The sequence below is a fragment of the Felis catus genome, chromosome D2, assembly GCF_018350175.1.
Source record: "Felis catus isolate Fca126 chromosome D2, F.catus_Fca126_mat1.0, whole genome shotgun sequence".
NCBI lineage: Eukaryota > Metazoa > Chordata > Mammalia > Carnivora > Felidae > Felis > Felis catus.
Window position 1 is genome coordinate 458,470 of NC_058378.1, and position 18,809 is coordinate 477,278.

Consider the following 18,809-nt stretch of genomic DNA (forward strand, 5'->3'; position numbering starts at 1 on the left):
AAACATTACCCATGCTGTAAGGTGGTTATAATGATTAAACAAAAATATATATGTGTAAACCTGTGGTATAATGTTTGGTGCATGAAATAATTATTTTAATCCTGAGAACTGAATTTACCACTTATATACAACCTGTGACCAATACAATTAATTGGAGTTAATATTGGGCCTGCTCTATTTAGAAGAGTACTCTCCCTAATGTGAGATTATATATGCAACAGAAATATGCCCAGCAGGATGCAGTATGGTAGGAAGAAAAGAAGTGAAAAATTAGGGAATCACATAAAGGAAGCAAAGATAAAAGAAAATCTTCAAAATTAAAGAATTATAGCCACTTTCCTTTTCTTGAGAAGTTGATTTAATTGGTAACTCAATAAATGCACAGAGTGAATTTTTTAAGTTTATTTATTTATTTTGAGAGAGAGAGAGAGAGAGAACGGGAAGGGCTGAGAGAGAGATGGAGAGAGAGAATCCCAAACTGGCTCCACACTGTCAGCAGAGTGTGATGCAGGGCTTGAATTCATGAATAATGAGATTGTGACCTGAGCCGAGATTAAGAGTCAGACGCTTAACTGACTGAGCCACCCAGGCACCCCAATATATTTCATCGTAATATAAAAAAATATTTAAGGGTTGAGGCACCAAACGAGGTGGCTCAGTTAATTAAGCATCTGACTCTTGATTTTGGCTCAGGTCATGATCTCTTGGTCATGTAATCCAGCCTTGTGTCTGGCTCTGAGTTTGACTTAGAGCCTGCTTGGGATTCTCTCTCTCTCCCCCTCTGTCCCTCCCGTGCTTGTTCTCTCCTTCTCTCTCAAAAAAAAAATAATACTAAAGATAATTTAAGGCATAACATTTTACAAGTTGGAATTCTTCTGAAAACAGACTATGATATGAGCTGAAGAATGAGAATTGTCATGAAAATATTTCTGCCTCTAGACACAGAAAGTGCAGATCCTAGTACTAGTCCTACAATTACCTGTGATTTTGAGTAACTTCTCTGCAGTGCAGTTTCCTTTTGTGTACAGAGAGAATTAGACACAAACTACAGTTTTGAAAATATCATCCAGAAAAATTGGGTTTATTAGTCAAACAAGTTTGGAAGATAGTGCATTCTCTATCTCCCTCTTGGAAATTCCCACTGCACATGCATTCATTAAAAATTGAGATACATACTGTAGCAAGAAAAAAATAAAGGAAAATAAATAAGAGAGAAAAATAGTTCAACTTTTTTAACATTGTTTTAAACTTATTTATCCATGAGACCTTTTTATTTCATAAAACATCTATTAATATGCAATAAAACTACTAGTCAAGGAAGGCTTTTTTTTTTAAAGTTTATTTATTTATTTTGAGAGAGAGGGTGTGAGCCAGTGGGGAGCAGAAAGGGAGGGAGAGAGAGAGAGAATCCCAAGCAGGCTCTGTGTTGACAGTGAGGAGCCCTATGAAGAGCTTGAACTCATGGACCTGTGAGATTATGATCTGAGCTGAAATCAAGAGTTGGACGCTTAGGGCACCTGGGTAGCTCAGTCAGTTAAGCATCCTACTCTTGATTTTGGCTTAAGTCATGATCTCATGGTTCATGAGTTTGAACATTACGTTGGGCTCTGTGTTGGCAGTGCAGAGACTGCTTGGAATTCTCTGTCTCCCTCTCCGCCCCCCCCCCCCCCGCCATCTTCCAAAAGTAAATAAAAAAACCATTAAAACAACAGCAACAGCAATGGTCAGACACTTAAAACAACTGAGCCACCCAGGCACCCAAGTCTTCTTTTAGAGGATTTTTGTTCTCTTACATATCTTGAATCTAATTCTTGCACCCTGTTTTGTGACATGGTAACCACATAATAACTGTTAGGAAACCTAATTGATTAAATAGTCTCAATCCCCTTTCTATGAGTAAGGGTTAAGAATACTTGGAAATTCATTTCTTCTCCTGTTTGAGGTCCAAAGGTAAATAGAAAATTACATCTGATTCCCTGGAGTGAAGTAAAATTCACCTTTTTGTTGTTCTGTAGTATACTGTTTGAAATTCTTAGAAGATGAGAGATAATTGAATGTATATTCATGTTAATGAATTACCTGCAGTGAACATAAATTGTTACTGAATATTTGCCACGGTGTTTTTTATCTACTTATTAAATCCCAGTAAAATGTAGCTATTATTTTCCTAGTACAACTACACAAATAAAAGTATAAGAGTAGAAGGCATGAAGGAATTGTTGCCACTTATTATGAACTTGGAAACAAATCTGTTTTCTTGTCATTCTAAAATAACACTTGCCTTCAGAAACCATAGTATAAATTATCTTGGCTAGTGATTTATCCTGGGCCTGGGCCCAAAGACTCACAATAGATGGAAATATGTTTAGTATTAAACTCTTTAGGGGCACCTGGGTGGCTCAGTCAGTTGAGTGTCCAACTTCAGCTCAGGTCATAATCTCATGGTTCGTGGCTTCGAGGCCTGCATTGGGCACTGTGCTGACAGCTCAGAGCCTGGAGGCTGCTTCAGATTCTGTGTCTCCTTCCCTCTCTGCCCTTCCCCTGCTGTTCTCTGTCTCTCTATCTCTCTCTCAAAAATAAAATAAACACTAAAAAAATTTTAACTTCTTCATTACCAAGTTCCTTTCTACCATTTATGTTTCTTTTGCTAAAACAAAAAAAGAAGAGTGGCTGAAATAATTCAGCTATGCAAGTTAGTACTCTTGACTTTTCCATTGATAGATTTGGAATATTAACTTAATCAGACTTCACTTTTGTCTAATAAAAAGCAAATTCCATTCCACGTAAACTCCTTTGCTCATAGGGATGTTTGAAGTAAGTCTGTGTGGGGGTAGTCATGTATCTGCTTGGACAAATGCTCACGTATGTTTGTGTGCTTTGAGCATTCTCTAGAACTTCAGTTGATAACTTCTTCCAAAGATGATAGAAGAGACAATTTTAAAGTTCCACTCTACCTAAATGTATAAAATAGCCAACATTTTTCTTTGAGATTACTCACTTCTTTCTTTATTGGCTCTTTCACTTTGCTTGTGTTCTCAACTACGAGAAGATACTTTGCTATTGCTTTTTGTTCCTATATCAAATTTTTGTTTCCATTGTTTTTTATTCATTGCTTAGAGTAGAAAAGGTGTTTTCTACTTCTTGCTTAATAAGGCAAAATAAGTAAATAATTACTAATAGGCTACCGCTGAGTGTTCATGGTAATAACAATGGTAGTTACCTTTTATTAAGTAATTCCTGCTTTATTTACATATATTGTCTTGAATTATTTCCACAAGCTGTGAAGTAGGAGATATCATTTGCGATCTCAGAGATGTTGAATAGCCTGTCCAAAATTTAACAGCTAGTAATTTAGTAAGCCTAATTCAAATCCAGGGCAGACCCAATGTTGTCATTCTACTGCAAAAAACTGCCTTATACCACAATGACTATGCACATGATCAGTCTGTTACCACACATTGTGTCACACATGATTTAGCATATGATTCATTCTTTTTTTGGGTAGAATGCTCTATAAATTCCAGTTACATCAATTTGGTTTTTAGTGTTAGCCTTTATTCATACTGATTTTGTATCTGATTCTTTCAACTACTGAGAGAGGACTATTAAAGGCCACTGTAAGTATTGAATTGTCTATTTTTATTTTCAGATCTATAAATTTTTGCTTCACATATTTTGGAACTCAGTTGCCATCTGCATATAACTTTATAATTTTTTTTTATTTTCCTGATGAACTAAGCACTTTATTATTATGAAATTACTCTTTTTGTTTCTAAGAATATTGCTTATGGTCTATTGAGTCTGGTATTAATGCAGTGATTCCAGTTGTTTTGATGGTATTTTGCAGTTTGTCTTTTTCCATCTGTTTACTTTCCATTTATTTCTCTATATTGTTGCAGACAACATATGGTTGTATCTTGCTTCTTTATTTGGTGTGACAATCCCTGCCTTTTGCCAATACTTTTTAGAGTATTTTGTCCATTCATATTTAATGTAATTATTGCTCTGTTTGGATTTATATCTATCATTTTATTCTTTTTTCCTATATGTCTCATTTCATTTTTCTTTCTTTCGTGTCTTCTTTTTCTGTTTGTTTTACAAATGTTTTTACTTTGTGCCTTTTTAAAATTCCTCTGTTGATCTTTAACTGTACCTTTTGAGTTGTTTATTTAGTGATTGCTCCTGAAATTATAATATACATTTTACCTTATCAGAATCTTCTTTAGGTTAATAATGTAATTCTGGTAAAATATAGCAACTTTGCTTTAAGATAGCTCCATTTCCTTCCTGTCCTTTGTGCTAATATTAATATATATTACACTTATATATGTTATAAATTTACTCTAGTAGTGCTATAATTATTGCTTTATATAAACATATTTTAAAAATAAAATAAAAGGAGAAAAGAGGAAATATATATTTATATAGTGTCATAGTTCAGGTTGCTATAACAGAATACCATAGAGTAGGTAGCTTATAAACAACAAACATTTATTTCTCATAGTTCTGGAGACTAAAAAGTCTAAGACCCAGGCACTGGCATATTTGGTGTCTGGCAAGAGCTACTTCCAGCTTCGCAGACAACTGTCTTCTTGCCAGGTCTTCACATGGTGGAAAGGGCAACTGTGCTCTCTGCGATTTCTTTTATAAGGATACGTATTCACTCATGATTGTTCTACTTTCATGACCTATTATCTTCCAAAGTTGCTACCTCCTAATGCTATCATATCAGGGGCTAGAATCTCAAAATATTAATGTGGGGGATGGGACACACTCACTCTAAAACATATGGTCTTTTATATTTACTCACCTATTTTCCAAGGCTTTTACTCTTCATTTCTTTCCTGTGGATTCAAGTTACCGTATGGTGTCATTTTCTTTCCTCCTGAAAGACTTTGTTAGTATTTCTTGTAAGACAGGTCTGTTGAAAATGAATTATCTTAGTTCTTATTTATGTATGACTCTTTGTTTCACCTTCATTTTTGAAAGGTAATTTTACTTTGTGGGCAGATTTTTTTTTCTCCAGCACTCTGAATATGTCATTGCTCTGACTTCCAGTCTCCATTGTCTCTGATGAGAAGTCAGCTATTAATCACATTGTTGTTCCCTAGTATGACATGTATCATTCTTCTTTTGCTGCTTTCAAGATTCTCTCTCTCTCTTTTACTTTCAGTGGCTTGAATGTGTTGTATCTACATGTATAAATCTTTGTGTTTATCTCATTTGGATTCCTTGAAATGTTTGCATCTATATAATAATTTCTTTCATCAAATCAGGGAAACCCCAGCTATTATTTCCTTAAGTAATTGTATTTACTTTACTTTTTTTTCCCTTTTGTTCTGTGACTACTATATATATTTATATATTTGAATTTGTCCCATGGTTTTCTGAGATTTTGTTCAATTTTATTCAAACTTTTTTACTTTCTACTTTTCAAATTGGACTATTTCTTTTTACATTTCTGTACTTATGGGAAGTTTACAAGGTAAATTTGACAGTCGAGATCATACCTTCTTCTCTTCATTTCTTTTTCTCATCTGGCATCAAATTCTTACTCTAAAGAACAGTGACAAAGCCTACGGAATTTCTGATCAGGAAATCAACTTATTCAGTAGAAATGTTTCCATTATCAATGACCAAGGCTTTGAATTAAAGGGAGTGAAGGGAGCAATGTGGCTCTAATCACTTTAGCTTTGGAAGAAAATTTGCCTACTCTATTCAGCAAACCAAACTCCCCACAGGTAACATGACCCATCCTCTCGAAATGGTAATTAAAGATCATTTATTCTGTTTAAAGGAAGTCTTTTGTGTGTGTTTGTTGTGTTTAGGAGAGAATGGTAATCTCGCTTCTTATACCAAGTGGCTGATCAAAGCGTTCCTTCCAAAAATAGAGAATACTTGTCCTGGGAGGAATTCTGGTAAACACAATATACTTTTTGGACAAGTTACTTATCTTCTCTTGTGCTTCACTTTCCTGTAATCTGTAAATAATAATAATGGTTAATAACAACAATAATAATAATAATGTATATCTTGTGAAGTTGTAAGTATTAAATAAGGTAATATATGCAAATACTTTAGGAAAGTGTCTGACACATAGCAAACACTCTGTGTTTTAGTCATTATTATGATGGTCATGTTTAGAACATCTCCATGGTGTTTTTGAACTCCAGATATGTACCAGGACACCAAAAATGAAATAGCACCCTAGGTCATTTCTCAGTGTGGCCCTAGGCCAGTCTCATTTCTCCAGCATTAGTCTTGCCCATGGTGGTGGAAGAGTTCAATGATAATACTTTGAAGAATCATCATAACAATATTTGTCAGGTGTAAAATTCACAGTTGCCCTTAAATGGTATCTATACAGAGTGATATAATCAGTCAGTGTTAGGGTAACATTTCATTTTGGTTACTTTCAAAAGGGAATACTCAGTTCCATCACATGAAAGTTTACTTTGTTGTCATAAGCATGGCAACATGATGCCATCACCTCTTAGATCCTCACTTGTAAATGCACCAGTACGATGTAACACCAACACTGATGGATTCTGAATTCTTATCAGCTATTTCCAGTCTAGTATCCTTTCCCTACTTCTAACAGTTAAATGTAAGCAAGACTGAATTAAATCTGGTAATATTCAGTGTCCTGGGTCAACATTATAGCTATCATTAAAACAATTAACTAATAAAAATGCTCAGCAAAATGACCACAAACATTATGATATATTTTTAACCAACCACTAGAAAATCTAAATCACTTGTTGAAACCTGTGTATTCTTTAAAAAAATCACTGAATTTATGAATCTTTTGTGAAAGTTGCATCTAGAAAAAAATAAGTATAAATTCCCTTAACCAGGAAGCCCTAAATATCTCTAATTAGAGCAGTTGAAGTGGGTTTTTACTACAATTTAGTTTCCCACAAAGGCTTAATCAACCTTTACGCATAATGAACACCCAGTAAAGTTAAAGTGTAATCTGTGTGTGCAAAGGGCATGGGAAAGATTCTGTCCTCAGAGATAAGACTGGTTCTTCACAGAACAGTTTAGAACTAACTAAATTCTCCCTGTCTGTCTCTGCAGTTCTGTTATGCTGAATGTAAATTCTGATATTATTTTAGTATATTCAAGTATTAGATGATGAATATATGCATGTAGCATTTGCAATACTTCAAATTTCATTAAAGAATGACAGTCAAATATCTTTCCACAGCTGTTTTCAAGTCTATAAAATCAAAGAGAAGTTGGGGCGCCTGGCTGGTTCAGTCGGTTAAGCGTCCGCCTTCAGCGCGGGTCATGATCTCATAGTCCATGAGTTCGAGCCCTGTGTCGGGTTCTGTGCTGACAGCTCAGAGCCTGGAGCCTGCTTTGGTTTCTGTGTCTCCCTCTCTCTCTGCCCCTCCCCCGTTCATGCTCTGTCTGTCTCTGTCTCAAAAGTAAATAAAAACATTAAAATTTTTTTTAAAAAATCAAAGAGAAGTTATATATTTCCAACTTATAAAACTTTGAACATTCAATAATATTTGAATATTATTATAAATAGCCCTCTTATTGTTTGCATATTTCAATATCTTTCATGATTATTTTAATAATTCCCTCCACAGTAAGTGGTTTCCTAAACCAAGTGGTGAGCAGGTAGAAGCAAAAAGAACTTCAGTAAACCTTTGTTCACTGACTGGGTAATTGAAATCTATTCTATTTGGAATAAGTGTTTAATAACATTGTGCTGATACATTGTTATACAGAGTCCTAGATAACCTAAACTTTTCTTTGTCTTAATAGTAGGTCTTGCGCAGAAATGAGTGAGGGGGCTCAAAGTGGTGCATAGTGGGCATAGGCGAACTTTTCTGGTTTTGCCAGGATGTCTTTTTAACGGAAACCTACATTTAAGAGGGGACAAGACTAACTCTGACCATTTGAACAGTAATTATCACTAATCTCTCGGACCTCTACCTGATTTTCCCTTTTTTATTCTAAGGAGAAGGATCCTGGAATTTGTGATTTCCTATGATTTCAGGTGACACAAGTTCACAGGTGAACTTGGCCGTGAAGTTCACAGCCTGTGATCAGGACCTCTGACTTGTTTTACAAGTTACTGCCTCAGATTTCTTTTGTTGTGCTTAGCATTGCTCCAGTGGGGATGCTGTACTGACATAACATATAGTCCAGTAAGGATTAATTTTGCTCTTTATTTATTAAAAACTGCATCTTGAGTGTTTTGATAATTACAGGGGATAAAATACTGAGCAAATAGTACTTTGATCTCAAATAGCTCTCCAGTGACTCTGGCTTATTGGTTTTGAAGAGGGCTACCACTTGGAGATGCCTGTGCTGCCTCCACTGCCATTTCCTTAAGGAAATCTACCACTGACCTTCCCTGAACAGTCCCTGTGCTGCCTCAGTGTTCTGCTTGTGGTTATAGTTAATTTTGCTCTTAGTATGTGCAGCCAACACATAGAGCTGTAGTCTGTGCAAGGCTGTGTCAGGTGCCTTGGAGAGGTCATCCCGTTCAGTCCTCACAGCAACAGATTCGGTAATGACCTCTACTCAGTAGGTAATAAAACTGGACTTCAAGCAGGCTAAACATATTATTATGGTCACACAGGTCCACCTGGTGGGACTGGATCTGTCATGGGTTCCCTCTGGAACTTAGCACTTAACCACTGTGAGAAACTGTCTCATACTCACTTTATTTTCTTTGTTTACTTTGCTAGCTCTTACCTGAGACAGCTGTGAATATGGGGCACGGATAGACAAACATGTTAATTCATATTTGTGAATTATGAAGAGAAAGTGTCAAAATATTACTCTTAGGTCTTCCTCTCCAGAGATTCCAATCTGTCCTTTGGTGACAGGAGAGACTTGTAATTAGATTTGAGAAAACTGCCCAAGGAACTTTGCTGCATCCTTTTCAGTTGAGGACCGCCGGGGAGAGGTTAGGTGGATGTGCCTCACCCTTCCAGGCACCCAATTTCCAGCTGGACTCCTTGCTGGTTTCTGACTTCGGTCATTCTTTTTTGTGCTGGGCATCTAGCCCTGTTTCCCAACCCATAGGAGATGGGAGTGCTGTGGCTCCCCGTCTGATCTTACTTCCCCTTACTGCCCCCAGGGAGCCCGCACAGCCGGGCTGGATTCCCATGGTCTCTTTCTGTCCATAATATAAAGTGTTTTTGGGGGGCATCTGGGTGACTCAATCGGTTAAGTGACTGACTTCGGCTCAGGTCATGATCTCATGGTTTGTGACTTTGAGGCCCACATCTGGCCTCTGTGCTGACAGCTCAGAGCCTGGAGCCTGCTTCAGGTTCTGTGTCTCTGTCTCTCTGTGCCCCTCCCCTGCTCATGCTCCATCTCTCTCTCTGTCTCTTTCAGAAATAAATAAACATTAAAAATAAAAATAAAATAAAATAAAATAAAATAAAATAAAATAAAATAAAATAAAATGTTTTTTCTTTACTCTCAATACTCTTTCCTTTAGGGCTTTAAGTTAAGTTTTTTTTTTTTTTAATTTTTTTTTTCAACGTTTATTTATTTTTGGGACAGAGAGAGAGACAGAGCATGAACGGGCGAGGGGCAGAGAGAGAGGGAGACACAGAATCGGAAACAGACTCCAGGCTCTGAGCCATCAGCCCAGAGCCCGACGCGGGGCTCGAACTCACGGACCGTGAGATCGTGACCTGGCTGAAGTCGGACGCTTAACCGACTGCGCCACCCAGGCGCCCCTAAGTTAAGTTTTAATATGATTCCAGCATAGCTGATTTAGGGCAAATCGATTGCAGTAGAAGGTCCTAGAAGATATATGACCAGAAGTCAATTACTTGATACGGTGTTTGCAAGTGATCTCTGAGCTTTGTGAACATTTGAGGGAAAAGAACAAAAAGAGTTATCAGCTGACTTTTGAAACTGTATGATTTCCTGGCATTATTATTTAAATCCAGTAAGCATTTATTTATTCAGTTCTTATTTCATAGGGCACTTTGACAGGCATTACAGATGATATCACAGTGAATGACACACACAAACACTTCTCTTGAGAAGCCTGGAGGGAAGAACACAGATGCAACTAACAATGGAGAAAACATGGGAGCTACAGGAAAGGTTCAAAACAACGCGTGGGACTTGTGGCTGCCGCTAACTGTTTTAGTTGTAAGAAGCTTAGGACTCAATGCCCAAGAACCATATTACAGGTAAGCCTCATGAAAAAAGTAGCTGTGAAACCCCAGGAACTGAAGTGGAGAGGTGGGAAGCAGCATTGAGAGAGGCTGGAGAGGAAGGGAAGGCTGTCCACACAGTGTTGCACGCTGTGCTCAGCATTGTCTGTGTCGTGCTTCAAATCATAAAATGTTTCACTTGTGGAGATGGTGAATGTGATAGGAATTAGCTCATTCTGGCCTAGATTTAAGGGCACTGGTATGCTCTTCCTTCTCCTAGTCATTCAGGGGACTGACTCCAAATGGCAACAGAAGGCAACGGCATGGCATAACATCTTTTCATTTATTGTTCAGCAAGTCCATGCAGCTCATACCAAACTCAGGACAAAATGGCAGTCAAGAGAATCATGTAGAACTAATGTTTCCAACAGTCAGCATTCATATGTTATGTGCTTGAGACACCCAGAAGGGAAAAGATAAACCCTACTATTAAAAGTGATTGCCCAGGGGCGTCTGGGGGCTCAGTCAGTTAAGCACTTGACTTCAGCTCAGGTCATGATCTCTCAGTTTGTGAGTTCGAGCCCCTCGTCGGGCTCTGTGCTGACAGCTCAGAGCCTGGAAACTGCTTCGGATTCTGTGTCTCCCTCTCTCTCTGTCCCTCCCCTGCTCATGCTCTCTCTCTCTCTCTCTCCCTCTCTCTCTCTCTCTGTCAAAAATAAATAAACATTAAAAAAAATTTTTTTTAAGTTAAGCATGCGTAGCCTGGGTGGCTCAGTCGGTTGGGTGTCCAACTTCGGCTCAGGTCACGATCTCACAGTTCGTAGGTTAAAGCCCCACGTCGGGCTCTGTGCTGACGGCTTAGAGCCTGGAGCCTTCTTTGGATTTTGTGTCTCCCTCTCTCTCTGCCCCCCCCCCCGCCCCCCCTTCTCTCTCAAAAATAAATACACATTGAAGAAAGTGACTGCCCTTATTACCAGTTGATATGATCACCTGGTAGTAATCTGAAAGCTAATTTTTAATAACCAAGTCTGACATTCAGCAATATTAGTTATTACACCTGTTACTTCTCTTTCTCATTTACTCTCTCTAATAAAAATGCTCCTTATTCATATTCCAATCTCACGTATTCTATTGATACCCTAACTTCTATTCCATTGACTCAACCTAAAAGATTAGGTTAAATTGGTTACTTATTTGTATAAAGGACAAATTTCCCTATAACCTTCTTCCTGTTCCCTTTTCTAAGGCTTGAGTCATCTCAGTCTTGCCATATATTTATGCCTATTAGCTACATTTCCTTGAAGAGACCATTCATTACCCTTCTTGAGTAAAGAGTGAAATTTAGGTTTCCCTTCAAATGTCAGGAATCTAGGATTCCACCTGGATCAGTGACTTTGAAATGATTCTAAATACGTAAACTGCAATTTATTGCCACTGTAAAAAATATAATCTGACAAAAGGGGCATGAAGTTGCTTGTCACAAAATGCAATGAAATACATCTCTCTGCCCATGCATCAATTCAGCAGACTCCTATCGAATCTTCCTAACCTACTGTCTTGGAACACAAAGGTGAACAGCAATTATAGCTGATCCACTTTACACATTGCCCATGACTTATGCAGTATCATATTCACGAGGTTACTGCACTATACAGAATGTATCAGCAAACATACTTTCTTAGGAACTTACTAATTAGCCACATAGGGGACAATGAGTTTACCACTGGTTTGTTGCTTCCAACTACAAAAGCAATCTATGAAGGTGAAGAGTCAGTGTGGCCTCTGGCAGTTAGGGGAGGATTGGCAGAGAAATTGGGACTGTGTAGGAGACATGAAAGATGATTAGTAACTAGACAAATTATGGTAAAGAGAGATGCCCTTCCACTGTTGAGAAATAACTTCCCTTCCTGTGATGCTCAGGCTGTTTTCTGGTCCTGTGTATCTTCAGCTTTGTTATGACTGGTTACACAGAGCAGGACTAGTTTAACGGCAACACTTCTGGTTTTAAGACCCTTGCCTGTGGCAACATTGATGCATTATTTACTTGGTCATCTACTTCTAACAGTAAGGTGAACAAAAGGTAGAGAACTTAAAAGAAATCCTTTCATCTAAAGGGTGTCCTCTGGTGTGATCCACTTATCATTTTTATGTGAAGTGAGGGGATGCTCCTTGAAGGCAGGGACCAGTTTTGTTTGTTTGTTTTTGCTTCATTCTTTTTTTTCTTGTTTATAGTATACACTTAGTTTATAGTAGGCATTCAATAAATATTGAAGATACCGGGTGGAGGAAGAGGGTCGAGATTATAGTTCCCCATTGCCTCTTAGGGGTTGATTCTATGTAGGTCTAATGCAGGTGAAAAGAAATGAGGAAACCAGGAACCTGCCAAAACTGATTTTGTTGCTTAACAGAAGGACATAGTTCTAAGAAAGTATTTTGTTTCCTAAAATCACAGAATGTCAGAAACCTTGCTGTTTAAAAACCCTATGAATAAGAATGGAACCATTTTGCATAGAGGATCTGAGTCACTTTGAGACAACCTGAATTGCTAACCCACACATTCAGAACTACAGATAAGGAGTTTTTAAATAAAACACTCTAAATTATCTTACTTTTGTAGTTTCCAAGGAAACAGAACCTTGAGTCCAATTTGCCATCCAGCCAGGATGTAAGCCTCTTTACATCAAGCTCTTACTTTGCTTCGAGCCAGTCAAAACTTTATTTCACCTAAATTTTACCTAAACTCTACCCTCCCCCTGAATCCTACAATAACCTTGCGTCTTCCTTTGTTTGATGAGAGCCATTGCACAGCTGCTTTGAAGTGCCTCCCATGTTGCTTCAAGAAAATGAATCTGTCTCCATTAAGCTATAAATTTGGTCCTACGGTCTTTATCAGACTGGTTTTATCTAACCATGATTTTTAAGGATAAAGGCGACTATTTTTTTCTATCTGGTCAATATCTGTTTCAAAGATTATTGATCTAATTATTAGTCTTGTAATATAATAATTTTAATGTTTATTTATTTATTTTGAGAAACACAGAGACAATGCGAGTGGTGGAGGGGCAGAGAGAGGGAGAGAGAGAGAATCCCAAGCAGGCTTCTCACTGTCAGTGCAGAGACTGATGCTGGGCTGAAACTCACAAACTGTGAGATCATGACCTGAGCTGAAGGCAAGAGTTGGACACTTAACCAGCTGAGCCACCCAGGCATCCCTAATCTAATTATTAGTCCTTGCTCTATAATCTTTGTTTCAAATAATCTTTGATTCAAAAATAAACATGCTGCCTCTAATGGAAGAAGTTATTTCATGTAAATGAGAGGAACTTGTGGTAGATTGCTCATTACAGAGGCAGGTACATGAGGGTAGTATCTTGGTCAATCCAATGCTTAGGGATGTGAAGAAATTAGAAAATTTCCCACTGCTACAAGGCAAAGATTTTGTTTCTTTTGTTCACTGGTGTATCCCAAGCACGTAACAATGTCTGGCATGAATTCTGTTCTCAATGTATATTTATTGAATAGTACATGCACTCACACAGATACACATACTCACACACAAATGTTTGCTGCAAAGGGCTGGAGAGAATAAAGGAAAACACGCAATCTCATCTTGAAGAAACAAATGGAGGCAATTGTTTGTGTCAACTTCTTTGTTCTTACCTTTTGTAACCTGGTACAGGAGGCTTCACCCCAGTCACACTGTCCTCGTTTATTTATTATGCCTGTTGGATTATAATGCCCTCTAATTCCTCTTAGCTACTTACAAGGTGAAATCAAAGTTTCATGTCTATCAAAGAACTGTATGTTCAGACCAATCAACTTTTTGTGTTCATATCTTGCCATCCCTCATTAGAACAAGACAGTGTTTCACTTTTTAATTCCAACTGATGACAACCATTGTTCCAGGATATTCACGCAGTTCCCTGACTCTTACCTTCCCTCCGGGCTGATGACTAGTTTTGGCGGGTGGACTGTGAACAGTGTGACGTGTCACCTCCAGGTTAAGGAAATTAGAAGCTGCTTTGACTCCTCCTCTCCTCCCCTAAATGATGAGCTTGGTGTCTACATCCTCTAAATGGCATAACTCCAAGACAGGTAAGGGATGCTTACCTACACGACGATTTACATAAGGAACACAAGTGACGACGCTTTACTGTGCTAATACATTGGAATTTTTTTGTGTGTTATGGCAGTGAGCGTTATTCACTCTGCATGATACAATATTTATATTCAAGCTATTTCTCCAATCCAGTGCCCACATTTCTGCATTTCTATCAGGGGCTTTATTCCTCAAGTTCCAGAAGTAGCTCTGCCAATTTTGAGAAGCCTGCAGTCACCAGGAATACTGATCTGTTTGTCCTCTGAAGAGGCCCTGCACAGTTAGTCTGCAGCACTGATTTAGAATCAACTGGTAATGCACCAGGGAAGCTGGCCTGGATTAATGTCTCTTTCGGTAGATACCTGTAGTTTGTCCCCAGCTGCATTGTGAGTCCGGCATCCTCTACTCTACTGTGATCCCCAAAGGCCCAGAACAAATGCTCGTAAGTTTTTCCTAGTGAATAACTCCATGATAGATTTTTATCTTCTGAACATTTTAACAATGAATTTTTTATTGGAAATGTCCAACATGTTGAGGCATGTACTTATTTTTAGCAGATAATTTTTGAAGAAAATTTGCTCTTTTCTAAAACCATTTTTATTCCAATTTGAGTAAGCTTAAAATTGATGCAAGGAATTATGCTAACTGGTTACAAATGGCATTAGTCATTGCTTCCCTGAAATGGTGATTTAAATGATAATCTAGTGGTTGTCACCAGGGAAAACTGCATATCTTCAGTGGAATGTGAAATATCTTCTCATGAATGGATGGAGATTCCAACAGGCATTGAAGCCTCCTGTTCACCACTTTGTGTCTGTCTCTACCCTGTCTGTCCAAGTTCACCCCTACTCATTTCTGCTTCAGATGATATTCTGTAAATATTCTCCATGCCTGGTCCAGGACATTGTAGAGGACGAGATTGTCTAGTCCTAGCGTGAGCTGGCCTTCTAAACCACAAGAGGTGTTATAACAGCAGATGAATAGTGTGAAAATTACTAACATTAAATGGGTTCTGTGCTCTAGATTCCAATGCTGAGATACTGAGCCCCCTTGAACACGTGTCTGTTTAATGTTTAATGAAGCCAGGCTGGTTTGCCATCAGCCTCACCTGGCTCTTTTATGCTCCTTGAGCTGATATGTTTGTTGTTGTTGTTGTTGTTGTTGTTGTTGTCATTCGGAATAGATCAGAAGCTTCATAATTGACTCACCAGGAAGGCTCCTCAGAAACAACAAGTTAAAAAGGAATAGGGGTCCCCCTTCCAGAAATTTGGCCCACTCCTTGTGGAAAGCACCAAAGATGAGATCATGTCTTACCCCCACCCATTATACCCATCATGTCTTATCGTTACCCTAAAATGAGACAGACATGATATTGATGGCATTCTCTGTTGGCACCTTCAAGGTCAATGCATTGGTAGCTGACCAATAATGAGCTTCTTCCTCAGTACATCTGAAAACATAAATCTTTTTTTCAAATTGAATTGTGAAGACTAAGTTAACTGGAGGTTTATTTAATTTTATACTCTTATTCTGAAAAGTCAGGTGTAAGTCAAACTTTATCTGAAATGCCTTAGGGAAGCTGGCTGTGTAAAGAGACCCTAGGTTAATGCTTTTTTAGTTTGGATAATCACCATTACATCTATTGGGAATTTTATAAATTGGCTTCTGAAAGCAAGGACTGCCTGCAGGGAGCTACCAAGAGTTCCATGACAATTGGATTTCTTTGTGTAGCTCTTCTGATATTCATGGGCTGACGTAAAATGTACACCCTTCTCTCCTCATATTTCCCCCATTTTTTAACAACATCACCAGTTATTATTATTATTTTATCACAAAATTTGCCAGAGTGTTTTGATAATGAGATTCACCATTAAGAGAAATTCTGCCCTTGTGAAATTAATTATAAAACACTTTTCACTGTAAGGTTACATTTTGCTCATGGACCTGGATGCCACTCTTGCTGTGGGACTCTAAGTTATTGCTATTTAAATAATTTTGCATTAAGAAGGAAATAGAGTAAATAGGGGATTGTTTTTAAAATGTGGTTGTTATTAGCTTCATATTGTGTCTAAGGTTGTATTTGTGCATTAAATTTGACATTAACTTCAGCTTGTACAGAGCTATTCCAGGGAGCCTTGTCATTTCAGGGGGGATGTATATTCTGAATGTTGTGTTGTCCCATTTTAATGGATTAGTAAAGTAGCCATCACCGATTCATAAACTGAGCATAGGAGAGGCCAGGAAAACAATGTATTCATCAGAACAGTGCCTGATTCACAGTTAACTCTTATTAATCAATATGTGCAGATCAGAAGGACAAACGAACTTGTCTGAGAGTAACATCCATCAAAAGACAAAACCACATCTGGTTGTAGGTCTCTCTGGCTTATGCACCTATTCCACCACATTCATGTTCTCTAAGCTCAAATCTCATGAGCTAAGAATTGTACATTATATAGTTTTTAGAGGCTTCATGAAAATTTTATTTTCTTCGTGGCTATTTGACCAAATTAAGTGACAGTTGACAATGATATAAAAAAAAGGCTATATTGTACAGTGTCTGATCATGAAAGAAAGCTATGAATTCTGCTACGGACTCAAGCCTGTTTTAAACAAATCAAAAGGAAAGAGCTTCTATATAAGCAAAAATTAGAAGCAAAGATTCATTCATTTTAGGTTTCAAATAATACTGGAAAAGGAAGTACAGCTTGAATAAAAGTGATAAATAGGAGGAATTAGGACATTGTGCATTCTTGCTATTTTAAGGAGGCATTTAAAAAGAGATTCTGTTATTATCTGATTGGATTCAGATGAAATCAACAGCAGCTTATCTAATATACCCAGAAAGTCCAAGTAGTGAAAATACTTCACTCTGAGAAAGACCCATTGAGCAAAGAATATCTTTAAACTCAGGAAATTCCAAATAAGAACTTTAGCAAACCAGCTGGCCCATAAAGTTGCTCAGCACAGAGATGTTATTTAGCAAGCAATTTGTAATTGCCAGCTATTCTTTCTATAAAAGAGAGAAATGGTAAAGAGATGGTACTTTTTGATTTTCTTGTTAGCTTCTATAGAACTTTCTTTCCAATGAATGAGTCCTGGTCTATAATTGTCTTATGACACTTAGAGCCCTTCATTCTGCCTTGTTCAACTGTATTAGCTATTGTCTTGTCTTCCCCTAGTAGATTGTGAACTAATCTGATGGAGAAATAGGACTTCTTTTTCTTCTCTCCACAGAACCTAACATGGTGCCTTGCACATGATATTTAGGGCAGGGAAAAGAAGGAAGGGAAGGATGTAGAAAGCAAGGAAGAAATGATATTTTCAAGTAGTGGCTTAAATGTATTGATTTTTTGACATATCCCAAGTTCTTCACAACCACTGTGTAATTTAATTCTACCAATAATTGTGTGATGTAATAGGCATTATTAGCCCTATTTTGTGAGTGAGAAAGTTGAGGCTTGAAGACCATAAATGATTTGCTAAAGATCTCAGTCGATAAATTGCAGCTTTTCAGTCCATGAGTCTATGTTTCACGCAATATTCAATGTTGCCTGTAAGGAAAGCATTTCTTCCATGTCCATTTGTTAAACAAGGACTCCTTCCTGACAATTTGATACAATATTTATTAGCAATTAGTGTTGACAACATTATTTCCCTTTCCATACAAAACTGTAGATTTAAACACTATGAAAATAATCAGGACAAGTACCATGAAAAATTGGTCCTACAAAAGAAATAAAGGGGGAAAATAGAGGGCAATGCAAGGCTTTGCTTGCTGTTAGGGGGGAATCAACAGGAGAAAAGCCTTTGGGGCTCCCAAACCACTCCACATGGATAGGATCGAACTCGGGAGCCAGTCTGAGCTGGGTGGTGCCCACCTCAGGGCTTCCAGGTGGGTCTGAGAAGCCAGGGTGGAGCTCTGACCGACACCATAAACTAAAGTCTTCCAAACAGACTTCACCTCAGAATGACCCACAACTAAGTCTAAGCTGTTACAGGAAACAGGTGTAAGAGCTGTTAAATTAACATTGTCCCCCCAAGAGTGCCTCTGAGCCAAGAAAGGAAGGAAAGGTGAGGAAGCAAGGAAGGTGGAGAGAAAATTGGGAGGGAAGTAATACTGGAAAAAATAAGAATCAGGGAAACAAGCCTGAGGGGAGGGATCTGTTTTGGACCTGGTAGATAGTTAGGAATACAAGAAGTTATTGAAATTGCTATTTACACTATTTGCATGTGGGCATGAAAAGTCTCAGGTAGCAGTGCAGTTACAGGGTACAAGGGACACATTGCCTTCAAGAAAGTCACTTCCGTTGAGTTCTGTGGCATTTCTCTCTGGGATGGAAGATGACTTCCATATAAACACAAGTCAAAGAGTGACAGAAAACCTTCCATCTTATCTGGGCTGGGGCTCTGGTCCATGGAGAAAGGTTAACAAATTCATTACCTTTAACCAATGAAAAGGTTTGAACCAGGATGTTGGCCTCTTGATGGCTTAACAGGAGTGTCGTTTTGTTAAGTCTCTGGTTGAGAAGCAGAACAATGTCAGTTCATTACCAGAACATGAA

The 18,809-nt window shown here is 38.0% G+C and overlaps 1 long non-coding RNA gene across 9 annotated transcripts in view; it reads left to right on the forward strand.

Moving 5' to 3' along the window:
* Window positions 1-18,809, forward strand: part of LOC109492929 — a 200,747-nt gene that overhangs the window by 152,178 nt on the left and 29,760 nt on the right. For 8 of the 9 annotated variants that reach the window (XR_006586807.1, XR_006586808.1, XR_006586809.1 and 5 more), the window contains exons 7-8: window positions 9,966-10,181; window positions 14,052-14,240. This is a non-coding gene — a long non-coding RNA (uncharacterized LOC109492929). The remainder of the gene's footprint in view (window positions 1-9,965; window positions 10,182-14,051; window positions 14,241-18,809) is intronic. The other variant, XR_006586803.1, reaches the window with a different exon arrangement.